Here is a 5,000-nt window from a genome sequence, read left to right on the forward strand (position 1 = left end):
GGCCCAAACCTGCTTAGCTTCCGAGATCAGACGAGATCGGGCATAGCCAGGTTGGTATGGCCGTAAGCGAAGACTGTTGCAAAGAGAGGGCTATTTAAAGACCAGCCAATCTAATCGCCAGTACATTATATAAGTAGGAAAGAAAACCCAAAAGCTTAAAGCACCTGGTATTCCTAGGCAGTCTCTCATCAAAGTACTAACCAGACCTAAACCTGCTAAGATTCAGAGATCGGGCATTGACTCTTTTTTTTTTTTTTTTTTTTTTTTTTAATGAAAGATTATTATATAATTCGTGAAATTTTCCAAAAAGATTAAAGCACCTGGTATTCCCAAGCAACCTCCCATCCATGTACTAACCAGGCCCAAACCTGCTAATATTCAGAGATCGGGCATTGACTCTATTTTTTGGCAAAATTATTATATACTAAGTGAAAAATGTCCAAAAAGCTTACAGCACCCGGTATTCCCAGGCGGTCTCCCATCCAAGTACTAACCAGGCCCAAACCTGCTTAGCTTCCGAGATCAGACGAGATCGGGCATAGCTTTTTTTTTTTTTTTTTTTTTTATTATAAAATAATTTCGACATTTACAGTAAATACATAATATATTTCAACATTACATTTTCAACAACCCTCCATTTACACTTTTCAAAAATTAAATACAAGTTCGTTCAATTCTGTAACAGAAATAAATTTGCTTCCCTCAACAAAAAAGTTACAGAATTCCTCACACATATATATTTTAATCATCTTTATGTGTTGCTTTATCAAAGTCCTGAAAATACACCATACATTTTCTTTTCTTTTTTCAAAATATGCTACATTTCTCCTCAATCGTACTGCATACCTTGCAAAACTTAACATCATATTTAAGAGCTGCACATTCCCTCTTACCTTCTTTTCCTGTACCATACCAAACAAAAATATCTTGCCCCACTCGTTATCCACAAATTGTATTTCCTCCCAATTCTTCCTCACACATTGCTTTAATAATTCATGATAATCTTTTAAACTCTGACATTCTACATAAAAATGCATTAAGGTCTCAACCTCGCTGTCACACACATCACATTCTCTCGCAATGCTTTTGTCAACCTGATGCAAAACCTCCTTTGTATATACTCTATTATGTCGCAATATGAAATCATTATGTTCACATTCCATTGAATTGTATCTAACACCTAGGTTTATCCACAGCATTTCTGGTTTTAACTCCGGGAATAGATTTCTCCAATAAATTTCAGCAGCAGGTCTTCTAACTTCTTTTTTCACCATAATCCTATAGAAAGCTTTTAATGGAACCTTTGACAATTCTACCATGCAACCACTCTGTACAATATACATTTCGGGAAACTTGTACTCTTTTGTTTTTGAAACTTGTTTTTCTATCAGAGCAATCCAATCTCTTGGAATGCTATTCTTAATTTTTTCAAAAATATTAAGCACTGTACCTTTTCTGATATTTTCATTCTCTTCCATTACAATATCCAGGATTGCCTGTGAGGGCAAGAAACCTGGGACAACTTCATACATATAGTCCTTTATCTGGTATAGACCAACCTTCATAAAACTTTTGTTTTCCAACATTTTCCCTTTACCTAATATCTTAGGATTCAAAAACACTGGTTGATTTAGTACTAATTCAGGCAAATTACACTTATAAGACACCTGCGGCAGAAATTCAGCCCAAGCTTGGAAGACTTCTTTATAGAATTGTGGCATATCCTTTATCATGGACTCCTTTAAACACATAAAAAGATTACTCTGGTTACATGTCCCAAACTTCTCCAAACAATCCTTCATACAATATTTCCAACCATATATTTCTTTACTATATAAATATTTCTTAACAATTTTAAGCCGTAATGCTTTTCTCTTTACATCCAAGTCCATCAATTTCAAGCCTCCCTCCTTGATATCTGCAATCAGTACCTTTTTTGAGATCCTTACATTTTTCCCTCCCCACAAGAAATCTACTACAATGGAGTTTGCATCTTTTAAAACCCACTCTGGCATGTCCAGCACACTCAGTGAATGAACAAATCTTGACATTAACAATACATTGATAACAGTGACTTTCCCTTTCAGTGTAAGACCTCTTAATTTCCAGTAGCTCACAATTCGCCTTATCTTCTGTAGGACTACCGACCAAGAAACATCCCTCGCCTTACTATCTTCAATACCTATATTAACCCCCAGTACTTTAATATAATCCTTAACAGCTTTAAAAGGAATACCACACTCAGATATTTTATTTTCCCCAAAGAACATGATTTCAGACTTTTCAACATTAATTTTTGCCCCAGCCGCTCTACCATATGTATTCATGTGCTCCATTATCCTCGTTATACTATCCATATCCCTCACAGTAAATGTAGTATCATCTGCATATTGATGAATTAAGCTGACCCCGTCTCCTGCGAATTTGATAGACTTCAGCTCCTTATCTGCTTTTATTAAAGTTGCCAGAGGCTCAACAGTTATACAATAGAGCAGGGCAGACAAAGGGCAACCCTGCCTTATGGACCTCTCTACAACAAACTCATCTGTTATCAAACCATTACACTTCACCACACTATGTGCACTATTATAAAGCAGCTTTATCCACGATCTAAATCTACCCCCAAATCCGAACGTTTCCAAAGCTTTCTCCAAAAATGTATGCTCCACCCTATCAAAAGCTTTATTTAAGTCCAAACTTAACAGAATGCCTCCTTCTTTCTTCATATAAAAAACAACATCTCTAATTGTACTTATAATATCAGCAATATCTCTCCCAGGTATACTATAAGCCTGTGTTGGGGCAACAATACTCCCTATTACCTTTTTTAGCCTATTCGCTAGAATTTTTGCCAATATTTTGTAATCAGTATTTAAGAGACTAATTGGTCTATAATTTTCTAATCTTAATCTACTCCCTTTATTTTTAAATAAAATGCTTAACACTCCTGCAACCATTGTCTTAGGCACATCCTGCTTTTCTTCCATATACTGATATAGCTCTAACAATATTGGCCCTAGAACATCCCTAAAAGTTCTATAAAACTCAGCAGTTAGGCCATCTGAGCCTGGGCTCTTATTAATGTTTAGACTGGAGATTGCCTCATTGATTTCCAACATAGAGATATCATTATCACAGAGCATCCTGTCTATATCTGACAATCTAGCACTAACTGTACTTAACACCTTTCCCATACATTCCATATTTACCCCTTCTTTCTTGAATAGTGACCTATAAAAGGATTCAACAGTATCCAAAATCCCTACCAAATCACTCACTTTTTTACCCTTCCCATCTTCCAACTCGGTAATACAGATTTTTCTCTGATTTTGCCTCTCCATGCCCAAAAAAAAGGACGTGCATTTCTCACCCTCTAAGGCATACTTCACCCTACTTCTTACAATAGCTCCCTTACATCTTTTAATTTCATGTTTATTCAAATCAGCCTTAAATTTTAAATAATTTGTCAAATCATGATTTGGATCACTGCTTATCTGTTCCAGTTCTACAGAAATTTTATTTTGCAGATCTTTGTAATCCCTCCTCTCCATGCTATTCTTTTCCTTTGCATGTTTAATACTCAGCATCTTCATTTTCAGCTTTAAACCCTCCCACTTTACACACACATTTTCAAAGCCTAGCTTTCTTCCCCATTCAGATTTTATACACTCATAGATCTTAGCCCTATAATTAACATCATTTAATAAACTTGCATTGAAACACCAGAGCCCCCCACCTTTGTGTTGCATTCTTTGACCCACTTGAAATTCCAGGACTGCATGGTCACTAAATGCTATGAACTTATAAGTTATATTTTTAATACACTGAACTATGTTCTGCCTCACCAGACAAAGATCAATTCTGCTTTGTTTTAAAGAATTGAGCACAATCTGTCTTCTTGAATACCCTCTTTTATCAGGGTTTTCTAATCTCCAGAGATCAACCAGGTTCACTTTATTCATTAGGTTTATAAGTTCAATCCTTGATGAGTCCCTTCTGTAGCTCATATCATTTGCAGCATCCATTCTACTGCACCAAACATTAAAATCACCCACACAGATGCAGTTATCCGTGCAAAGTGTTCTTAAATGCTTAAAAAGCATCCTTCTTTCTTTTTCATTATTCGGTGCATAAACATTAATCAACTTGTAAACACAGTTTTGAAACTCAAAATCTATAATTAAAACTCTTCCTTCATTATCAGCATAAACTTCCTTAACATTTTGTACTACGTTGCTTTTAACTAAACAAGCCACTCCACAAGCCCTCCTACTGCCATGACTTACAAAAATATGATGAGACCATTTCCTCTTCACTTCTCTCATTTTGCTGCTATCCCAATTTGTTTCTTGGAAACAATAAATGTCTGCTTTCACAGCTGTTATGATATTTTCAAATTTACACATGTTACCAAGACCATTAGCATTTAGGGACACAATTTTAATCATAGCAGCAGTAAGGGTGAAAACAAAAGAGAAAAGATAGCCCTCATTTCTTTTTCTTCATGTTTCCTTTCTCTCCCTTGTCATTTAGTGTTCTTTTTTTCCTAACAAGCAGTTGCAGATTTTCACTTCTCCCTTCCTCATACAAATCATAATCATCATCATCATCATCATCATCATCATCATCATCATCATCATCAACATCATCAACATTTTCATTTCCATCACACTTGAGAGCAGTCTTAACAGAGGCCAATGATTGTGAAGTAGCATTGCCCATAGTTGCTTTACCCACAAACCTGTTCTTTACTTGACTGTCCATGCAACTCTTAACCAGTCCTGCTCCAGCACTTTGAGCTGTGTGATCTTTTAGCACTGAATGCAACAGCTGACTTTCAAAGTCGTCCAAAGTATTCCCTAGTGTGCCTCCATGAACAGATCCATTCTCCTCCTCGTTTACCCCACTGGACAAATCTGCTCCCCCCATCACATCACCATAATGTACATCACTCGGTTCTTTGCACTCTCTAGCATAATGTCCTTGTTTATCACATTTAT

General features: G+C 36.1%; 1 non-coding gene across 1 annotated transcript in view; it reads right to left on the reverse strand.

Annotated features, from left to right (window-relative positions):
• LOC127989067 (5S ribosomal RNA) overlaps positions 1-68 on the reverse strand; it is a 119-nt gene extending 51 nt beyond the window's left edge. Inside the window, exon 1 of the ribosomal RNA XR_008162218.1 lies at positions 1-68. This exon is cut by the window's left edge and continues 51 nt beyond it. This is a non-coding gene — a ribosomal RNA (5S ribosomal RNA).
• Between the last annotated feature and the right edge of the window lie 4,932 nt (positions 69-5,000).

This window comes from Carassius gibelio, chromosome B22 (assembly GCF_023724105.1).
Source record: "Carassius gibelio isolate Cgi1373 ecotype wild population from Czech Republic chromosome B22, carGib1.2-hapl.c, whole genome shotgun sequence".
Taxonomy (NCBI): domain Eukaryota; kingdom Metazoa; phylum Chordata; class Actinopteri; order Cypriniformes; family Cyprinidae; genus Carassius; species Carassius gibelio.